Source organism: Hemiscyllium ocellatum, unplaced genomic scaffold (assembly GCF_020745735.1).
Source record: "Hemiscyllium ocellatum isolate sHemOce1 unplaced genomic scaffold, sHemOce1.pat.X.cur. scaffold_124_pat_ctg1, whole genome shotgun sequence".
In the NCBI taxonomy this organism is placed as follows: Eukaryota; Metazoa; Chordata; class Chondrichthyes; order Orectolobiformes; family Hemiscylliidae; genus Hemiscyllium; species Hemiscyllium ocellatum.
This window is the reverse complement of record NW_026867720.1, coordinates 191,710-215,190: the sequence shown is the minus strand read 5'-3', so window position 1 is coordinate 215,190 and position 23,481 is coordinate 191,710. Positions and strand designations below refer to the sequence as shown.

Sequence of the window (23,481 nt, the reverse complement as noted above, 5' to 3'; positions counted from 1 at the left end):
ATTTATGTTTTTGGTAAATGACTAGTTATTTACCCGGAAGTCATGATGTAAAATGTTGCATTCAGGGAGAGCAGAGGATTTGTCAGAGTGCCCTTGTGTGAGGTATGGGGCTGTATTCACAGCGAATCTGGGTCTGTAACATGTCCCACATCTGGAGCAGAGTTACAGAGAAGGGAAACCTGGAAGAGGAAATTGTTGGGCTCCACTTCTGAACTAGCCTAGATTTCCAATTAATTCCCAAAACAACACCTAACCATCGGAGTGGCCTTGATCTGCTCCTGTGCAGCAGAAGCGAAGGGTGAATGGAACATCAGAACATAGGGTGAGGGACACGGTCCTTTGGCACTCCTCGACCAGTCAATAAGGTCATGGCTCATCTTATTGTGTTCCCAGTTGCACTTTTCCTCATTGCACTATTATCCCTGATTCACCTATCCATAGAAATAGAGACAAAGTCAGCCTTGATATAATATAAAGATTCAGCCATCCCAAACTTCTGCAAAGAGAATTCCCACTTGAATGAATTCTCACTTTGGTGAATTTCTCTTCACTCCGGTTCTGACTGAGATTGGAGGGTGTCACTGTTCCCTTCTCTAGTCCCACTCCTTCACTACTCACAAACGCATTAAAGGAAACCAGGTATGGCCGATGATAAAGATGTAAGACGGGGTCAAGTTCAGTTATCAGAACAAAGTCTGTTAGATTTCATTAGTCAAGCTACAAGCAATTAATAGAACTAACAGAGGAGCATGATGGACATGTGGTTCGCACTGCAGCGTCACATCACCAAGGAGCTTGGTTGAATTCCCAAACTCAGGTAACCCTCTATGTGGAGTTTGAACATTCTCCATGCATTATGTGGGTTCCCCCCAATGTTCCAGTTTCCTCCAGAGTACAAAGATGTGCAGCTTAGAGAGATTGACCATGCTAGATTGCCCATTGTTGAGAGAGTGTCCCCTTGAATAACCCATGTCATTGGGAGGAGTTTAACCTGCACTGCTGGCCTCCCTCTGCATCACAAACCAGCCGTCTAGCCAACTGAGTGGGTGATTGTGTAACTGTTACAGACATAAACATTCACAGACAAAGGGCAAAGAAAAACGACCATAACAAGGAAAGTGGTACAATTCAGATAACGGTCAAGATAACGGCTGAGGATAAAAAAGTTTTCTGCTCGAAATTGAAATTTATAACTTGACAAGTGTTTAGAAGCAGGGGTTGGCTGAATACAATAAAGCGAGACAAAGTGAAATAGCCAGAATTACTAACTGTGATTGGATATAGAATACATGCATATGTAGAGAGAGAGAGCGAGAGAGAGAAAGATGAAAAATCTTCGTGTTAGTTCCCCTTATCTGCCATTAGCGGGGTCAACTGTGCAGTGTCGCCCCAACCTGAGAAAGTTCAATAGTGTGACCATTGACCATTGAAAGATGGCACTAATGCCATTGATCACGGAGATCAGAGGCAGGACCGAGTCCGATGGCGTGTACCCCCAGCCAGTGGTGGGTTGAAGAATTGTGCTGGCTTTGAATGAGAGGAACACTATGAGATTGATGGGTAGTTAATGAGGTGAGTTCGATAAGATAGCACCAGGAAACTAGCTCAGCCCCGTACAGACAATCCCTTTGTCACACTCAATGAAAATGGCACTGACATTATTTATTGTTAAATTCACACTAATGACTCGAAGACTCTGCTGACCCCCCACCCAGTTACATGGTTGCAGAACAAATGGTCACCCAAACTCTCCATCATCTGTATTGACATCAGTATCGCCTTCACCTATCATTCCTGGGAATACTGGCTCATGTTGCAGCACGCAGTCCAACTGTCTTCATTTCAGCATTCTGAAACCTGTGACCTTACATGAAATTGTCTTTCAATCTCCCTTTCACTTTTTTCCCAAAATCCTATTTACTGTTGGTAGTTAAACTGATTTGCCGGCCATATCTCTCTGGCAGGCACTGGGGAATACCGTCTAGGGAATGAAGACTCCGTATCAGAGTGATCATGTAACTAGATGAGTAATTCAGAGGCATGGGCTGTGACTTCAAGGCAGTGTTTGAAATCATAACACAGCCAGTGTCAGAGATTAAATTCGAATGACAAAAATTGGAATGAAAACTAATTTCACTCATGGAAGCCAGAAACCAGCAGAATTGATTCTTATTATTTCACTGATAGTCTTTGGTAAAGAAATTTAACATTATTGCCTAGTCTGAACTCAGTGTGACTTCAGACCCACAACAAAATTGTTGGCTCCATTTTTTTCTTGACAAATGGCCACGTGGTCAAGGACAAATAGTGATGGACAACAAATGCTGCCTTTGCCCGTGATGCTAGCATCCTGATAACAACAACAACATTAAAGGTGAACTAAATCAAGGTGGGTGCTAGGGATCGAAAATAAAATTTTCCAGCATCTGAAAGTGTTGGAGAATCTCAGCAGGTATGGCAGCCTCTGTCAGGAGCAACGCAGATAACAGTTTGAGTCCAGTGACCCTGTTTCACAACTGAAAGCAAACTGGGAAATAATATACTTATCCTGGAAACAGGGATAGTTGGGTGGAGAGAGAGGTGGGGGCAGTTTTAAACAGGGTTGATGGAGAAATGGCCAACCAAGAGAGGAAAAGAAATGAAAAGTGAGAAAATGGATTGCTGATGATGAACTGAAAGGAAAATTAAATGGCAAGTTATTCTCACATTTCCCATTTCCCATATTCTTGGATATCACGTCCATTTAGATATGTCCCTGTTTATAGGGAGTTAGGTTCCCTCCATCTCTCTTCTCTGACTGTGATGATCAACTCCATTAGCAATACTGGTGCTGCCCTTATGGTTGCTGAGATATAGAGAAATGTAATGTTACATTGTCAACTGCTTCTCTGAGGAGAGAAACTGTTAATGTGGGACTGTGCAGAGATGCAACGGTTTTCTCAGCCAGGAAGAGAAACTCATGAGTGGAAATACTTTTCAAAACTGAACGCGTGCACCATGCATGTGGGAAATTGACTTGTCCCTGACATTGGAAAATCTGTGAAGTTTCTGTGGATACTTATCTCGGGTTTGTATTGTCAGCCGCTGGATCTGTTGACCCCACTCTGTACACTGCATTTACAGAGTGTCTGGGTCCATGGTAAACAAATGGAGATGAGGCGCCACAGAAGGGAAGCTCTATAAATAGGAAGGAGCAGGACAGTGCACTTTTCTCCCTGGGATTTCCCAGGACATTTGTCTGAGCTGGGCCAGGTGTAAGGTATGAAACCAGTTTGTTTCAAATTTGAGGTGGTCACTGAGCTGTGTCCCCTCGTTCACTATACCATGTAGCTTCACACCAGTGACAGGACTGTGCTGATGATGACCATAATTTAAACTGAATTAATTCTGGAACTTTCCAGGCAGGAGCGAATTTTCACCGAAGTGCAGTGCTCCAATGTATTGACTGGCTGACAGAAGCTACCTGTCCGCTTAGAGCAATATATTGAGTCCATCTCCCTGAGGAAGGTACAGAAACAACCTTCCAGAGATACAAGGGAACACAGTGACTGGTGAAAATGAACAACAGCGGGAAAATATAATTAATTAAAGGTATTTCTTTGAAAATCTCATTGAATTGAATGTTGGTATGTTGCGCTTCAGATGAGAAACATCCCAGAGTATTGAGGAGGTGGCAGTAGAGCGAGTGAAGGAATTACTGACGACTGTTCAAAGCTGGTTAGAGTCTGGAAAGGATCCTGCAGACTGGAAGGCAGATTTGTAAACTGAAGTATTTAAAACAGGACGGAGAGGGCAAACAGAAAACTAAATAGTGGTTAGCTTGTTATCAGCGGTGAGAAAAACATTGTAACCTTTTGTGAAGAATGTGACAACTAGACAATTGGAAAATAATGACATGATTTGGTAGATTCGACCTAGATTTAGGAAGGGGAAATGATCTTTGATCTTTGATAAATCTACTGGATTTTGTGGAGGTTTCTGTTGAGACATCAACAATTGGGAACCGATGGGAGTGGAGTATTTGCATTTTAAGCAGATGTTTGACGTGGTTGAAAACCGGTGAGTAGAGAATGTTAGAGTCCATGAGTAGGTAGAGGTGGAATACATCGAATGTATTAAAAGTTGGATAATCGAGAGAATGAAGAGAGTCGTGTTTTTATATGGAGTGAAGACTTTGGGGTCACAGTGTGATCAGTGTTTGAACAATAGCTCTTCACAAGACATAAAATGCTCCAGACATAACAACAAATATCATCATTCACATTTATATTCATTAAATAGTGAGAAGTTGGGAAGTGCTATTGTTGAAACAGACCTGCATGTGCTTGAACATGTGCTGACAGAATTTTTACGCAGCAGCAAGTAAATGATATATGGCTCTCCATGCAGAATGATTAAAGTACCAGAGTAATGCATCTTTCCCAACGGTAGTGCTTTGTTTAGAGACTATTTGGGTTATTATGTACAGACTGAATCTGATTAATAAATAATGATCTTGTCAGCGATAAAGTTCAAAGAGATTTCACCTAAACCCTGGCATGATGTTACTATGAGGCGGAAGTGAAGAAACCCGTGTTTAATATGTCTTCATTCCCACTGCCAGAAAACCATGTTAAAGTAACACATATATACTATGAGTAATGAAGCAATGTGGAACAGGTTAGAGCAGTCTATCTGTGCAGCCCATGCAGCATTTGTTTCTGATATTGGAGCATCTCTGACACCATCCTCTTCCTGTGTCAGTGACCTGAGAAGCTAAACGACCATTTTCTGCAGCTTTGGAAATGGCACGAGATGTGAAATGGTCTCGTTCTGATCCCGTATAAATGATGCATGGGATTGAGCAGTCTCCTTGTCTTCCTATGTCACAGACAGGAGGGACTGATTGGGCTATCCCTCTTCTAGCCCAGTAGTTTTCAAGGGCTGAATGACTTCCCCATTTTCTTGTGAACCCAGATTGACGTACTGTATGGTCCTTTCATTTTGCTGGGGAAATGCGCAGTGTCTGGCAGTGCTGTTACATGAATGTTACCCAAATTTTAAAAGCAAAAGTTCGAATGTTGTCGAGGTCTTGTCGCACATGGATACAGATGGCTTCAGAAGCTGAGGGCTGAATTTTTTTTTCTGAACATCGCGTAGTCTTCAGTGAATATCCCCACTTCGGATCCGTGTGAACTCAATAGGCCGAATGGCCTGCTTCCCCACTGAAGGGATTCCCCGCTGGCCAACTGCAGATGCCTTGGAACCTCCTGCAGTGATGCCCCACGGCTTAGGATGATTGATGCCCACCGATAACAATCACCTTCCCTTGTTCTGTGAATAACTCTGAGCGGTGGAGGGTCATAATCGATTCACTTAAATGTGATTTTGCTCAGGCTTCTTGATGTCATTCTCAGTCCAATACTGCCTTGACTTCGCGACCAATCTCTCTTACCTGTGCGTCTGTCTTCCCTGTTTTGTTCATTTCAATACGTCAAGGTGGAGAAGCAGAGAATGTTTTCTTCAAACAGAGGGAAGTGAATATCAGGAATTCTCTTAAACAATGAGTTAGGGGAGCTAGATCACTGAAAGGGACCAGTGGTGTTCTGCAGGGATCGGTTTTACAAATTACTTGAATGAAGAAATGGAAGAGCGGGTTAGTAAGTTTGCCTATTACACGGAGGTTTGTGGATTGGTACATAGTGTGGAGGGCTGTTGTCGGTTGCAATGGGGCATTCACAGGATGCAGAACTGGGCTGATAAGTGACAGATGGAGTTTGACATGGATAAGTGTGAAGTGATTCTCTTTGCAAGCTCGAATGTGAATGCAGAATACAAGGTTAACATCAGAATTGTTGGCAGTGTGGAGGAACAGAGGGATCTTGGGGTCCATGTCCATAGATCCCTTAAGTTTGCTACCCAAATTTTGATAAGGTTGTTAAGAAAGCGTATAGTATATTAGGTTGATTAGCAGGGGGATTGAGTTTAAGAGCCGCGAGGTGATGCTGCAGATCTGTAGTGCCCTGGCTAGATCACACTTAGAAAATGTTGTTTTAGTTCTGGTCACCACATTCTAGGAAGGATGCGGAGGGAACTTAACAGGATGCTGACTGGACTGGAGATCAGGTCTTATGAAAAAAAGATTAAGGGAGATAGGGCCTTTCTCGTTGGAGTGAAGCAGGATGAGAAGTGATGGGATAGAAGTGTACAAGATGATGAGAGGCATAGATAGAGTGAATAGTCAGAGACATTTTCCACAGGCAGACATGTCTAAAACGAGGGTACATAATTTTAGGGTGACTGGAGGAAGGTTTCGGGGAGATGTCAGAGTTCAGTTCTTTACACAGAGAGTGTTGTGTGCATGGAATGCACTGCCAGCAATGTTAGTCGAGTCAGATATCTGAGGGACTTTTAAGAGATGTTTGGACAGGCACATGAAAGATAATGTCCGAAAGTATGTCGATGAGTCTGGTCTTAGAGTAGGATAAAAGATCAGCACAACCTCCAAGACTGAAGGACCTGCACTGTACTGTACTGTCCTATATTCTCTCTTCTATGAAACTAATTCAAGAGGCTTTAGATGTATTTTGACCTGTCAGCGAGTTGAGTACTAAAAAGAATTATGCATGAAAGAGGACTTGAGACCGAGAGAAGATCAGCCATGATCTTACTGAAGGGCAAGGCAAAGTTGAAGGGTGGGGGTAGGGAGCGATCGGCTTGCTTCTGTTTCAACAATCTCACATTCTACATTCTATTATTGGAAAGTTATAGGGTGTTATTTTCCACGAACTTCTGTTATTGAATGTTATATTCAGGGAGTCCAGAGGATTTTCTCAGCCATCTCTGGGTGAGGTACCCGAGCTGTGTTCAGAGTGAAACTGGGTCGATAACGTGACCAAGAAATGGAGCACGTTTTGCAGAATGAGGAAGCTCTGGTAAGAGAGATGAGGAGCCGCTTTCATACCCAGCCTGGGTTTTCCAATTACATTTTCCAAATCACCCAAACTGTGTGGGAAAGTATTGAAGGACAGAATGATCTCCTCTGTTTCTGTGCACGAGGTGATAGCAGTAAGTGGCCTCCAACTGCTCCTGTCTAGCAGGTTTGAGAGGCTGAATGGAACATAGAAACATGGGACTGAGGAGCAGGAATCGGTCATTGGACACTGTGAGACTTATCCACTAGGCGCTAAGATTGTGGCTGATCAGGTTGGGGTCACGGCCCCACTGTCCTGTCCTTATCCCATTATCCATGACTCACTTCACTGCCAAATATTTAATTAGTTAACATCTTTGGATAAATGAAACAAAGAACCACTACAAACATTTGGGGAAGAGAATCTCCACTCTAAAGGCCTTTTGGAACTTTTCCTCATTCCTCTGATCGAATCAGAGGGTGAAACAGCACAAATTATTCAAATTGTCCAAATTATCTGCGCCGACCAGACATCCTAATCTGATCTAGTCTCATTTGCCAGCATTTTGCCAATATACCTCTGAACCATTTTTATTTATGTACCTATCCAGATATATTTTAAATGTGTGATTTTATCCGCTTTCATGGTTGCTGTTGTTTCCTAAGGTAATCTTCCTCACTGTCCACTGCACCAGATTTTGCTGTTATCTGTAAACTTACTAATCATGCCTCCGATATTCACATCCAAATCGTGTGTGTGTGTGTGCGTGTGTGTATATATATATTTATATATATGTATGTGTGTGTGTATATATATATATATATATATATATATATGTATATGAAAAGCTGCGAGCTCAAAATTGATTCTTTTAGTGCACCATTGGCCACAGGCCTCAAGTCTGGAAAATATTCTGTTACCTTCAAGACAATTTTTGCATCCAATTGGTTAACTTTCCCTGGATTCCATGGGAGCTGAAAATGTGTTGCTGGTTAAAGCTCAGCAGGTCAGGCAGCATCCAAGGAACAGGAAATTCGACGTTTCGGGCTAGAGCCCTTCATGAAGGGCTCTGGCCCGAAACGTCGAAATTCCTGTTCCTTGGATGCTGCCTGACCTGCTGTGCTTTAACCAGCAACACATTTTCAGCTCTGATCTCCAGCATCTGCAGACCTCACTTTTTACTCTGGATTCCATGGGAGGTAACTGCTTTAAATGTTCATTTTTATGTTGTAACTCAATTAGTTTAGTTGAACTAAACATATTTCCATGATCACCTATTTCCTCATGTTTTGTCTCAACTATCTGATGGAACAACGTCTCTGCCAATGCCACTTCAGCTTCCTCGTCTTTGCATTTATGATCTCTCCTGTTTCAGCTGGTGACATTGGAACCTTGGTGCCCCACAATCAGGAAAGATTCCAGGATGAGGCTCCTGCATTGCTTCAGTTGCCTGTGACCCTCCTGGCTTTTCAACCAGAGCGGGCAGCACTCCTACCGGTGAGTAAGCTACATACTTTACAAGGTCAAATTGTATTCCTGGAGCTGAAAGTTTGTCCAATACTCCCACCGCAATTTCTCCACACTTTACTGGACACTCCACCCACGCTTTACATAATTGTGCGATTTTTTTGTCTCACATGAATTCACTTTAGCAGTACCTTTTCTTGAAATAGTCCTTCAGGAGTACATGCCTTCTCATCTTTCAGCAACACAGACTGAGAGCATCCTGTGTGCCTTAATATTTCTTCCTCTTTATCTGCTACTCCTGACCTATGTGAATACACTATCCCTTTGGTGGTATATTTTATATGCAGATCCGGCACTTCCTCCTTAACCAACCTCTAATCAGCTTGTACTCGCTGATGCAGCTTTCTAGCCTCCACTGTGCTTTCTGTCCACGCTCCAATAAAACTCCCAGGCTTATTCTGTTTTCCGACATCTTTTTTTCCCTAGCCCACCAACACAGTGATTTCCTGTGACCTAATTTATTGCAACGAAAACACCGGATCTTTTTAGCTTTATTGTCCCCTTCAAGGGTTTCCTTTTTACCCTGTGGTAAGTTATCCTTCTGATCTTCACTGAGATCTACATATCCTTTCCACGTGAGGATATCTCTTTGCCCCAATTCCTATCCCTCATGAACTGAAATTTATTCTGGAAGCCAAAATGTGTTTTATTAAACAATTCATAATCATCATGCTCTTCATACGTTAATCTTGCTGATTTCACTCTCTGCTTTTCCACAAGAGTTTGCACTACTTCAGGCAATGAATCTTTGAATTCCTCCAAAATAATTATCCCTCTAATTGCATCATAGATTTGCTTGATTTTTAAAGTTCTTACCCATTTATCAAAATTACTTTCTTTGACCCTTTCAAACTCAATATAAGTTTGACCAGGGTCACTCCTAAGATTTCAGAAATGTTGTCTATAGACTTCTGGCACAAGCTCATATGCACGTTCCTCACTTACTCATACTCCCAAGATCCTTCCTCTGATATTGTTGCGGATACCTCACTAGGTCTACCTACAAGTTGCGTTTGGATCAACAAAACCCACATGGCAACTAGCCACTGCAATTGTTTCGCCACTTCCCCAAATGAAATGAAAAAGATTTCTATATCCTACTCATCAAATTTAAGCAAGGCATGAATAGACTTAAAAAGCATCTCACCAGGCTTTTGACTATCATGGGTTTGCTCATCCTCACGCTGTTGCAAAATAAGCTTACCTCCATCATTTTCAGCTGACTTTCCACTCTCAGTGTCCATCTCCGAAGCTCAAACGCTCTCTCTTTTTGTTTCTCTCCTGCTAAAATCATTCGCTTTTTTCTCTTGTCTGGATAAAACCAATTCTTTTTTTTTCGTTTCTCTTTTAATTTTAGTCGTAACGCAAACTGCATCATTTCTGCTTCGATATCAAGCTGCTTTATTTGCAATTGAAGTTTAGCCATTTCTACAGATCCTAATGGAATTTCCAGCAAGTTTGAATGCTGAGCTACTTCTGCAATCATTTCATCTTTCCTCACATTATGAAGTAGCTTCAACTCCAGCTTGGCTACAAAGTCCCGCAGCTTGGATTTATGTGCATTTTGTAAAACTCCCAAGGTCGATTCTCCCATCTCTAAAACACCCTTTGTGACTGCAAGAGCTACTGTTTTCTGAAGCTCTATTTACCCACCACCAGCAATCTGTTATGGACCAGGCCCGACCCCTCAAAATATTTTTAAGCAGGTAATCCAAACGTAACTTTGATATTTGTGGAAAGTTAGTGTCTAGTGAATAATCCCAGAGTGAATTGGCTGGTCAGACTGCCGAGTTTTAAACAAACAGACTTTATTTACCAAATTACGGCATGAAGCACATGAAACTGAAAGTAGAACACCCAACCAACTTGCGTTATCCAACCAAGAGGCTATCCTGACTTTAGGATGTTGTTCCAAAATACTTGCAAGAATTCCAAAAACAAATGCTTTATCACAAAAAGTAAATCTGATACAAAGAGCTTTCAGGTGATGAGGTCGGAAGAGAAGGAGGGGGAGAGCGTCCAATTTCAACAGGGACCCTAACTCAGCTAACCCCCAAACTGAATCGATCTGCCCAGATAGAGAGCTGGCCACGTCCTCTTGGTTATACATGTTTTTTTTTATTTAAAGACTTGAACGAGTTCTGCCTGAGGCATTACCAGTTAGGAATAAACAAAAGGACCCCAAATGAACCTTTCAAAACTCAGACATATTGAAATCTTGGATCATTTGGAACCTCACTGAAGGGGAAAGATCAAGGATTATATAACTTTGTAGAAGGACCGGCTTTGTGACAGTATGTGCCACATTTGGCTTTGGACTGAATACAAACAATGTAAGTATTTCTGCTTTGAAGCCAATAAAGTGCGTTAAGGTGTTTGTGAGTTTATTTTAAAACAGGGTGCTGAAGCATATTGAGTGCTGAAGATACATAATTGCCTCATTAGGTCAATGAAAGGAATTCCCAGACAAATCCACATTTCCTGTGTAATGGAGTGTCAATGTAGCCACTGTAAATATATTTGCTGGTGCCTGTTCTAATCGATGAGCGACTAGCATGGTAACAACATCTGGATTGTGGTTTGGGAGAGGGGTGGTGGAGGAGGTTCAGGTGGTTACAGTATTGTAACTGAACAACGCCTTTTTGTTCAGTGACTATGATTGATGTCAGTCCCTATGGATTTTAATGATGTCACTGGACAATTTCCCTCTCTTATTAGTAAGGGGATTCTTGCAATGCTTTATGCCATTGTATCAGCAGATACATCACCTCTGCCACTAAAAGGGTTCAGCAGCTGCAGAGACAGGAAGAGGAGAGGTATCCATCTGAGAATAGTCTCGAATGTTCCATTAATGGATCGGAATCTGCTAACATGAGACTGGAATGCTGCAACAATGGATAGGAGTTTATCTGAGGGTCTTTTCTATCTTTCCTGGTATTGGTCGACATTAGCAGATCGGATATACGGTGTACTGATGATTATTCAGGCAGGTTACTATCCTATGCTCGCTATTGTTGGTGTTCCTGGTAAGTACCTCCATCTCTATCCATTTACTAATCCCATAAACCATGGCAATCTTCCTTGCTATTTCTGTTACCTATACTTGGCAAAGACGAAAAATGTTGTCCTCAGTTTCAAATGCAAATTCCATTCATTATCCACAAATTTCAGAACCGTCCACACTCGCGTTCTCACAAACACCTGAGAGCAAGTTTGTTCAAAATCCTGAAGAACATTTTTACCCAGAATTCATTTATGTCTCGGTATTCTGTCCATCATCAAACCTATCCATGTTCAGCTCGATAATATTCCCAGTCACCATCTTGGCATCAATGCTGACGCCTAATAAACCATTATTCATGCCTTTATGGTTACAGGTCTCCTCGAAGCATGATTTCAGTTGCACATATTTCGATAACTACCTTGTTATGGTCTCTAAAGTAACCTTATGATAGGGACGCTGTGTCAGTGTAATACTGTTGCAAGAAATCTAATTCAGAGGCACATGTTATTACAGATAAAGTCACAGTTTCACATCCTACCACAAATAATGTCAGAACGTAAATTCAAATTACAGGAGTTGGCAATGAAATTAAGTTTCAATAATTATAACCGGGGCATCACCAGCATTTAGTCTGTAAGTTTATCTATTTCACTGATGTAGTTTGTAAAATAAATCTAGCATTATTACCTGATCTGGCTTAAGACTGACATCAGACCCACAGTAACGTACTTGGCACTGTACTACCTTCGGGAATGAGCTCACTGTAAAGGGTCAACAAATACTGCCCCTGTCAGCGATGCAGACATCCCATGTAATAACAACAGTAAATGATAAATAAATCAAAGAATGATACAAGAGATCAGAATAAAAAAGAACGAGAAACTGCCAGAGAAACTGAGCAGATTTGGCAGCCTCACATCGAGAGAAAAAAAGAATTGGCATTTTGAGTCCAATGCCCAGACATCAGAACTGAACGCCGCTGGGAAATAGTGTGATTGATGTTGGTGGCAGGGACGTCTGTTGTAAATGGGAGAAGGACTAAGTAGAATAGGTAGAGAAAGGGAAAGATAGAGGGAAAGAAGCAAACAAACAAATTGTATACGATTAGCTGGGATGGAAAACAAACGAAATAAAACTTATTTATTTTTCTCCTGTGACAATAGTACTGAAAACTGTGACCATGTACGGCATACATCAAAATCACTGTTTAAAGTGAGTCATGTCGCTTTGTCTCTCTTTCTTGAGTATAAATATATTATTTCATTCATTAATGGGCCAGTATTTAATTCCCTTTCCACATTGTCCTTGAGAAGGTGTTTATGAGCTGCCTTGCTGAACAGTGCAGGACGTGGGCTGTAAGTAGTCAGTGCTTAGTTCTGTCCGGTTTCATTTATTTGAGGCTTTAGAGTGACTGATATAACTGAATGGCTGTCTTGGCCATTTGAAACTGCAACTGAGAGTTAACCACATTGCTGTGAGTCTGGGGTCACACGTAAGATCAATCAGGTGAAGAGCTTCGATTTCATTCCCTGAAGGGCATGGGGATGCCAGGGAGTACAATCGACAATGGTTTCATTGTTTTATTTGATTCTTAATTCCTGATATTTTATTGAATTCAAATTCCAACTTTTGCTGAGGTGGAATTCCAATCCGGGGTCTGGGTCATCACCTGCGTCACTGAATTAATATTCCAGAGATCATACAGCTAGGCCATTGCCTCCTCAGCATCCCCAACCATCTCCAATGGCAATAGTGATGATGCTGTTGGTTTGGCTTTGCTTCATAAGGCAAAGAAAGGCTTTGGCAAAACATACCATCCTTCTCATTTTGTATTTATGAGAAGGCGAGATAATGGAGATTGTTCCTGGGGAAAATGAACTGGATGTCCTTGGTCATGAGTCACTGACAGTAAGTTCATTGCAACATGATTAAAGTTTAGGAGTGAAGCCTCCTTCTTGCATTTGAAGAGTGTTCTTGCGATAGTACGTGGGACAGTGTGAATAGATTTTCTCTCCTTTATAATGAATGATTTCCTTGCTACATAGAGACAGAATAAAGGAGTTTCACCAGATTAATCCCTGCAGTGATAGTACCATAAGAAGAGTGTGAAGGAAATTAGTTTTTACTCTGTAAACGCTACAAAAGAATTAAAACTGATTGCATTAAAACTTGACCGTTATGGACTAACACTCATTATTTCCAAAACAAAACGCTGATAAGGTGAAATATAATGTGTTTTCTGCAATACACATCTTCACATTTGGACAAATATATAGATAGGCAACATTGAGAACGATATGGGCCAAGTGCAGGGAAATGGGCTGCCCCTGGATGGACATTTTGGTCAGCATGAACCAGTTTGGTCTAAAGGCCTGTCTCCGTGCTGTAGGACTTATTGACTCTATGATAATATACATAGCTCTGTGGACACCACTCCCCCCACCCCCCCTCCCCCGCCATGTTGGTTGAGAGAGAGCTCCAGGTTCTGAATGAACTCTCATCATCTCAATGTGCAGTTGGTGTGTAAGCCTGCACTGAACGTTATGTTTTTCACAAATCTGTCAGCAGTCGAATTCTGATAGAGTTCACCATTCCCGCCAGCTACTGGCCCCCGTACAGAACACTAGTCTGTCTTTTCTGTCACAAAGCTAGTCCCTTTTTTGTTTAAAAGCTGTTGCTTGGCACAACGAGACGCTGGCTTTGATGTTTATTAGAGGGACAGTAAAACGGGACCTGACTCCGATCAGTCTCGTTTGGCTCAGAGATGAAAATGATTTCCAGGGGCGTTTGGTTTATATGTAAACAGATGAGACTTCTGCCCTTCAACTTTAACCTGAAAGCATGCACTCCATTTATACTGGTCTTTAAATGGAGTTTGCTTCTTGGGATTGTTGTGTATATTTTGAATAGCATAATTAAGTCTATCTGTATAGGTTAAGTTCTGTAGGGTTATTTTATTCTGTTCTTTGTGTTTCATTGTGTAATTTTTTAAATACAGTATTTGTCAGTTTTAAAATTGAGTAGACAACCTCGCTAACTTAGTCCAGGTAATTTTCCTTTTGCACTTACCGAAACAAGTTGCAACGTTGTGCTCTGGGCAGCCTACTTTAGAATGCTTTGAGTGGTCTACCAAAATACACTGGGGGCTCTTTACTGGAGTTCACACAGCGAGTGTGAAGTGTTCATGTCTTTACTTCGGGTGTTGGGTTTGTTGGGCAGACAAAGCTTTGGATAGCAATGGCTGTTTCAGTCGCCAAAAGTTTTCTGGATGTGGATGCATTGACTTTTGAAGGTTTGCAAAAAGTGAATAAGACCAAGCTGCAGCAATTAACAGAGAATCTGAAATTGGACCTGCCTGCGTCTGTGAGGAAATTAAACTTGCTGGAGAAACCATCAGAATCTACAGAGCTGGCAAGAATTCAATTGCAAATGAGGCAGCTTGAGTTAGCGGCGAGACATAAGGAAAGGGCAGCAGAAATGAAACAGTTCGAGTTACGTTTAAAAGCAGAAGAGAGGGTAAAACAGCAGCAGAAGAGATGGGAAAAGAGAGAGCAGAAGAGGAGAAAGAAAGAGAGGTCTTTTGAACAGCAGAACGGACACTTTAAAAAGGAAAATCAGCGTAAACGGCTGGAGATAAAGGCTGAGGGTAGGGTTAGTAAGGAGATGAGTGAGGATGAGAAAACCCCTGGTAGTCAGAAGCCCATCCTGAGTCAAGCATTGCCTAAGTTTGATGAGAAGGATATGAAAGTATTTTTAAGCTCATTTGAAAAGCTGGATAGAGAAATGCAGTGGCCAGAGTCAATGTGGGTTTTGTTAATCCAAACTGAACTTTTAGGTAGGTCTAGTGAGGCATTCGCATCCCTACCAAAGGACGGATCTGGGGCGTAGAGGAGGTGAAAAAAGTCATTGTAACTGCATATGAGCTTATACCAGAAAGCTATAGACGAAGGAGGTGCCGCGATTGGCACTTGAGCTACCAGTTGGAGGTCATTTTGGGTTGAGGACAACACCAGCTAAAATATAAGGATTTGTTTACAGGCCTGGACTGTACAAAGATGTAGCTGAAGTTTGCCAGCCGTGTCAAACATATCACGCAGACAAAAATAAAACTTGCACCTTTAATACCTATTCCAGCATCTGACGACCCTTTCACGAGAGTCTTGATTGACTTCATAGGCCCCCTACCACAAACAAAAGGTGGGAATAAGTATTTATTAACAGTAACGGATGTGTCGACAAGATATCCAGAGGCAAGCTCATTATACAGCATCACAGCTAAAACGGTTGTAGAAAAAAAAACGTAATATTTTTCTTAGATACGGACTACCAATAATGATACAGTCAGATCAACGATCAAACTTCACATCCAAACTATTCCATGAGGCGATGGATAACTTGGGAATAAAGCAATCCAAATCTACTGCTGTTCCGATTAAGCAACGTCCTTCTAAGCATAACCCTCCAAGGTTGGCGCAGGCTCAGAAAGAGACAGAGTGAATGCTCCAAGGTGGCACAATCGAAGTGAGTTACAGTGACTGGAACACACTTATAGTCGTGATGCCAAAGCCAGATTGTACCCCACATCATATGGGGACTATGACAAAGTCAACAGTGTTGCAAATCTTGCTAAAAGTGTATTTACGAAAGCCCAAGTCACATTCTTAGGCCATGTTATTGGACATGAACCAATAGCCCCATGAGATACAAAAACGTAAGTAGTGGGAAAATTCCCACACCATCGACAAAAAGTAGTATTACGGTTCCTGGATTTGACAAGATTTTACTCAATGTTTGTGGCAAACTTTAGCAGTGTGGCTGCTCCAGTCAACAAATTATTTAAAAAGGGCAAGAAATCTCAGTGGACTGCAAACTGTCAAAAAGACATTTGGCAGCCTAAACACTGTGTTAACCACTGCCCTCAGTATGAGCCACATCGGATTACAAGAAGCCTTTCAAAGTGGCTCTCGATGCCAGTGATGCGGGTATCGGTGCGGTGCTCCTGCAGGAAGATGACGAGGGAATCAAAAGACCCATCGGATATTTTTCCATGAAATTGATCTTCATCAACTGAAATATTCAACGGTAGATAAAGAGACTTTAAGGTTGGTGTTGTCATGATGATATTTCAGTGTTTATATCACCAGCGATGCATCCGAGACAATTGATCACAACCCATTGATATTTGTGGAAAAACTTAAGGACGAAAATGCCAGACTGTTTCGATGGAGCTTGTTGTTTGAGCCATTCATTATGACAATTGTGCATGTGGCAGGTTGTGAAAACGTGATTGCCAATGCTTTATTTAAACTTGAATGAGATATGGAGGCTGAAAATGTGTTGCTGGAAAAGCGCAGCAGGTCAGGCAGCATCAAAAGAGCAGGAGAATCGACGTTTCGGGCAAGAGCCCGCCTCGAAGATTTTAACCTTCTGCGAATCCTCTTGCAAGGATGCCTTCCTTGAAGAAGCTCTGTTCCTCCCTCTACAAGGATTTCAGTGAGTCCCTCTCTCACTGCACACTCCAGACTCCTCTGAGATATGGAGGCGTTTGGTTGTGGGTACATTGAGGCCTGAATTTGCATGGGGTTGTGCATGTTTGCATGTTTACAGTTGCTATAGTGCATATGTGCGTTTTTAGACTACCAACTGGGTTTGAATGGTTAAAAATGCAGCCATATTTTTGGTATTGATGGTTTATTTTTTTAAGGGGGAAGGCGTCACAAAGCTCGTCCCGTTTTTGTCAAGAAGCTTTTTCTTGGCTCAGGTGGACTCTGTACTTGAATTTTTTCAAACGGACAATAAAACGGGGCCTGATTCGGGTCAGCCAGGCTTGGAAAAGGGACTAAAAGGATTTTCAGTGGCCTTTTGTTTATCTGTAAACAGATGAGACTTCAGGCCAAAGTGACCGTGCTTTAGAAGTGACCTGTATAATGAAAGGGGAGTGGTGAGCTCTTTTAGCTGAACCAGCTGAGCTGAGCTGAGCAGCTTCCAGTTGAGTCTAGAACTGGGATGTTCAACAGGGAGCTGTGTGGAAACTCTCTCTCTTTTGCCCTTCAACTTCAACCTGTAAGCTTGTGTTTCATTTATACTGGTTTGTAAAGCGAGTTTGCTTATTGGGACTGTTAAGTGCATTCGGAACAGTATAATTAAGTTTAGCTGGATAGGTTGAGTTCTGTAGGGATACTTTATTCTATTCTTTGTGTTTCATTGTGTACTTTCGTGAATAAAGTTTTTGTATGTTTTAAAATCCAGTAGTTAGCATAGCTAAACTATACCACATAATTTTCATTGTACACTGAATGAAACAAATTGCAAAGTTATGCTCTGGGCTGTTTGCTTAAGAATGTCTTGAGTGATCTAGATTCGTCCATAGCATCTCAGAGATGAAAGATGCTTCCTTGGAACTTGGTACAAATCATACAATTTCTCTCCTCAAGATCAGCAAACGATGTTAACTTAACACGTGTGTACCATTAGCAATGGAAACAGGAGGAACAACATGGAGCAGTCTGTCTGTGCAGTCTCTGCTTCATTAGTTTGTCATGTTGCAGCATCAAAGACATCCTCCTGTTTCAGTATCACAGTTTGGAGGGGCTGAATGGCCTCTTCTTTTTGATGTGTCAGTGTCTCGAGAATACTGAGTTCTCCAATTTCAAATAACCTCCCTTCCGATCTGCTGACTCTCTTCCCAATTCCTCCCACTCTCTTCACATCACTGCCCCCTCCCTTCCAAGACCGTCTACCTCCCTTCCATTCCTCTCATCCATCCTTCTTTCTGCTTCCAACTGGATTCATTCCTGCAATCGACTAACACAGTGGTACCCTTTACCAGTGTTGATCTATCCCCACCTCACCACACCAGCTCCTCCTCCCCACGCTGCTTCTTTATCTGTAAACATCCTTACGTCCATCCCTATTCCTGAAGAAATGTTACATCCAAGGTGTTGACTACTCCACCTCCTGCTGCTGCTTTGCTTTGTGTGGTCTTTCAGCCTCCTGGTTTTCAATATTTACATTTTAAAAAGAATCTCTTCAGGTATAATTGGCAGGAGAGAGTGAATTGGCTGTGACTCTGCTTATCCAATTGTTTCGATGGGCTGAATGGCTTTCTCACATTCTTGTGAAACCAGTTTGACATGCTGAAAGAGCTCCTCATTTTATCCTGTGGAAATGTTCCGGGACTAGCAGTACTGTTACATGAATATTACCTACATGTTAACAACATGAGCTTGAATGTTGTTCAGGTTTTGAAGTTTTATGAGAATTTTACAGAACGTCTTCACTTCTGATCGAATGACAGAGGGAAATACATTGATGAATCAGCTGAAGGTATTTGTGCCGAGGCAGCTATCCTGAGGATTGCCCACAGAGATATCCAGGGACTAAGAGGATTGCTGTCCACCAACAACATTGTTTTCTGAATGACCCAGTGGGGAGTTTACACCTGGTCCCATTCACTTCAAACTTATTCAGACTCCATGACACCTTGCTCCATCAAATCCTGCCGTAATGTCAGGGCCAGCCACTCTGACGCTGAGTTCGCATCTTTTGTTCATGCCATTAGGCCAAGGTATATGTGTGGGGAGGGTTTCCTTCTCTCAGAGGGTGGAGACTGTTGGGGCCTCTCTGTCCCACACAGCTGCATTACAGAAATGATTGGGAAGGGGGTGGGAGTAGGTGTCAATGGATTTTGACACGTCAGAGATTCAAGGGATCCAAGGAATTGGGCATGAAAGAGAAATTGCAGCTGAGACCAGATCAGCCCTGATGTTACTGAAGGGAAGGGCAGGCTTAAGGAGCTAAATGGCCTCGTGCTATTCCAGTATTACCCAGAGTCCAGTCAGATTGTGGTATCTTCGATTTCCTGTGTTACAGACTTCAAGTAACTGAATAGACTGATCCTGTTGCTGTATAACAGGATACTGGTGCTGCGTGATCTATTCTGGGTACAGTTTTATAGGATCGAGGGGCTGATTAGCCTCCTCCTGTAACTGTATGTCAGTGTCCAGACGATGAAAACATTCATCTTGTTCTGTTGTAACTGAAATCAACACAGAGTAATTGTACCGTCCAAGGAGAAAGTGAGCACTGCAAATGCTGGAGATCAACGCGAAAAAACGTGTGGCACTGGATAAGCACGAGAGGTCAGGCAGCATCCGAGAAGGAGGAGAATCGATGTTTGGGCATTGCTGATGAAGGGCTTATGCCTGAAATATCGATTCTCCTGTCCTTTGAATGCTGCCTGATCTGTTGTGCATTTCCAGCACCATATGTTTCGACGTCTACACCCTGCCAAAGTCAACCTTCCTGGTCATATCATCAATTAACTTTAAATCATTTTTAGGCATAAACCTCCATGCACAAAACCAAGCTTATATTCCTAATCAGACGCTGCCTTTCCAAATGCATGCACATCTTATGCCATGGTAACTTCTCAAGTATTATACCTACCAATGATGTTAAATGTACTGGTCTACAGTTCCCAGGCATTTTTTTTACAGATCTCTTTGAATAAGGTCACAGCATTTGTTATCCCCCAGTCTTCGGGAATCTCAAATTTATTTAATGGTGATAAAAAGTTTTAACCAGGGTCCCCGCAAGTTCTTCTCTAGCTCCTTGCAGTGTTCATGGATATACTTGTTAAGGACCGTGAGATTCATCCACTGTCAAACATCCTTGTACGCCCAATATCTCCTCCACTGTGATATGGACTGCCCCTAAGATATCATCACTAAATTCCTCAAGTTCCTAAGTATTTATGTCTTTCTCCACGGTAAATACAGAGAAGAAATATTTGTTGAGGAACTCGTCCATCTCTTATGGTTCCACACATATATGTCCACTTTGGTATTTGAGAGGTCCTATTCTCTCACTAGTTATTGCTTTCCTTTCGTACTCTTAAAGTACGCCTTTGGATTCATCCTAATCTTCTCAGCCAAGGTTCTTTCATACCTTTGTACCCTTCTTGATTTCCATCACAGGTAGACTCCTATATCCCTTATATACTGCTAGGGATTCCCTTGATCCCAGTTGCCTGTACCTGAGCCACGCATCCCCCTTTTTCTGTCAAAGCTTAAATATCTCTTGTCATCCTGAGTTCGCCATTCCTGCCAACCGTACCCTTCACTGCCACAGGAACATAAAAACCTTTGAACTCGAGATATGTCATGTTTAAAGGCCTACCACTAGTCAGGTGACCATTCACCTGCAAACATACTACTCCAGTTGACCCCTGCAAGCTTCTGTCTAATGCCATCAACATTTACCTTGTCCCATTTTAGAACTTCAGCCTCTCCATAGTTTTGTCCTTCTCCATAGCTATTTGAAAATTAATAGAATGATGGTCACTGGTCCCAAAGTGCTCCCCTACTGTTACCTCAGTCACCTGTCCTGCTCTGTTTCTCAAGAGTTGTTCGAGTTTTGACCGTTCCCAAGAAGGACCCTCTCATACTGCTTGAGGAAACTTTCCTGAACACACTTATTTGATTCCACTCCATCAAATTCCTTAACACTCCGGCAGTCTCAGTCTGTTACAAAAATTAAAATCCACGATTATGACAATACATTGCTCCTGAATGTCTCCCTTCTCCCTGCATATTTGTTACTCTAATTCACGTTGGCTATTTGGAGGCCTATACTACAACCCCGGAGACATCATCATCCACTTCCTACTTCTTAGCTCCACCGACAAAGCCACACTGGATGATTGGTCAGTTATTTTATCTCTGATCACTGCTGTGATAATCCCCTTAATCAGAAATTCAACTCCCCCTTCCCTCCTTCCAGCATCCCTGTCCCGCCTAAAGCAACTGTACCCTGGTATGTTACGCAGCCAGTCCGGTCCCTCGCTTAGCTATGTTTCTATAAAGGCTGCATTATCCCAATCACACGTTCCTATCCACGCCCTTAGTTTATTACTCTTACCTGCCAGCCCTCTTGCATCGAAATAAATGCAGTTTAATCCAACAGGCATTCATTGCTTCCTGTCATTTTCCAGCCTAACCTGTCTCTTCACTTTACTGTTTCTGATTACTGTATCTCCTTCCAGCCTCGCACTTGACTCCCTGATCATGAGTATAACGCTCCTCGCCAATATAATTTAAACCCTTCCTTGTAGCACGAGCAAAATTCGCCAACAAGATATTGGTGTCCTCCCCATTGCATGTGCTACCTGTCTCTCCTGATCAGGTCAACCCTGTCAAAGAAAAGACCCAAATGATCTAAAAATTTGAATCTTTCTGCCCCCACCCTCGCACCAATTCTTTAGTTACTTGGTTATCTGCCATATCCTCCTGTTCTTACTATTATTAGCTCGTCCCACTGGAAGTAATCAGGAGATTACCACCGTCAAGGTCTTAGTTTTTAATTTTTCTCCGAGCTCTCAGTAATCACTCTGTAGGACCTCATTCCTATATCTACCTGTGTCATTTGCGCCAACGTGCTCAATGACTTCTGGCTGCTCCCCCTCTCCCTTCAGAACGTTTTGCAGCCACTCAGAGACATCCTGGCACCTGAGAGATAACACACCATCCTGATTCCCGTTTGAGGCAACGGAATCTCCGATCTGTCTCTCCAACAATCGACTCTCCTATCTCTAAGGTCCTGTTTACCGTTCCCCTTTCCCACTGTGCCCCAGAGTTAATGGTAATGGCACCAACCTTGCTACTGCTGCTTTTCCTTGAACCGTCATTCCTCTGAACAGTATCTAAAATAGTGTACTTGTTTTGGACGGGAATGGCCACAGGGGATTCTTGCACTCTCGGCCTACTCTGTTCGCCATTCCATGTCGTCGTCCACTACCTCTCTATCTTGAACACAACAGAAAGCAAGAACTGCCTGTTGGATTAAATTGCCTTTATTTAATTGCAACAAGACTGACAGGTAAACCTGATGAACTCATGGCATGAATCTTCACGTGGGACTGGGAGATTATAGTCATTACAGAAACATGATTGGTGCGGGTTTTGAGTGTGACCTCAACAAGGAAGCTCTTCTCTATGAAGTTTTCATTATCTCGGATGATCCTGAATGCATTCAGCTCCAGCTCCTGAACACAGTCTGCTAGGAGTTGCAGCTGGTTTCACTTTCCACACATGTAGTCTTCCGGGACGGTGGAAATTTACCCGAGATCCCACATCCCGTAGGAGGAACGTTCAACTGTCCTAATTGCTATCAACACTGCTGCAACACTGACGTTGAATGGACATTATTTGAGCTTGTCTGTAGGTTTTGCTGAGTTGTTGCTTTCGAAAACCTCTTGAGCCAAGCATTACTACTTATTCTGCTATCAAAAGCATTCCTCTCGAACCCTTCGCATATGCATTTACTTAGGTAAAGAGGGAGATACTGCAGTGATGTAGCCTAACCACTAACTACCCACTCTCTAGGCAAAGTCACTGCTTGGCCTTGGAGGGTGTCCTACTGAGGTCTTCCTTTTGGTAGTGCTGACTGCGCTTATGTTAATCTTCACCCCGACAGCCAATCCGCGTTGTCACAGTCCCTTGGTCCTTTCTGTCTAATAGTACTGCATTTATGAATTCCTTGAATCCGCCGACTGCATTCCAAACTGTGTCTCACTCCATACCGAGAGAGGTTGACGTTCCAGTCAATACAAGGCTATTGTAAAAATGATACAATTCGCCATAGGAACAGCAGTATATCTATCCGCTCACTGAGTTTGCTTTTCCACTCAATTAGGTGAGATCTATTTTGAAAATCCCCCATTCCACTTGTCGGCATTTTCCCCATAAAGTTTGTATAAAAATCAGTCTGCCTCAACCCTGAATATATTTAATGAGCCAGCCTCAACAGCTCACAGATTTTTCTGCATTTTTCCCTCTCACTGATGTGAGACTTGGTGTTCCTTAATACCATGCGGTATTTCTAGCACTCTGAAAGTTGTACCAATATTAGGTATTATCTTGTCCTATCACACCTTCTTTGTGGCTAGCATCAAAACAAAAATGAAAGGATAAGAGACTGTAATCTCCTCACTCATCTTCCACGTCAGCCTAAGATACAGCTCATCCTGATCTGTAGATTTGCCCACTCTCTATCCCG

The 23,481-nt window shown here is 42.3% G+C and overlaps 1 protein-coding gene across 1 annotated transcript in view; it reads left to right on the top strand.

Moving 5' to 3' along the window:
* The window catches only part of LOC132809454 (uncharacterized), a 478,602-nt gene that overhangs the window by 323,189 nt on the left and 131,932 nt on the right, over nucleotides 1-23,481 (top strand). The window lies entirely within an intron of this gene.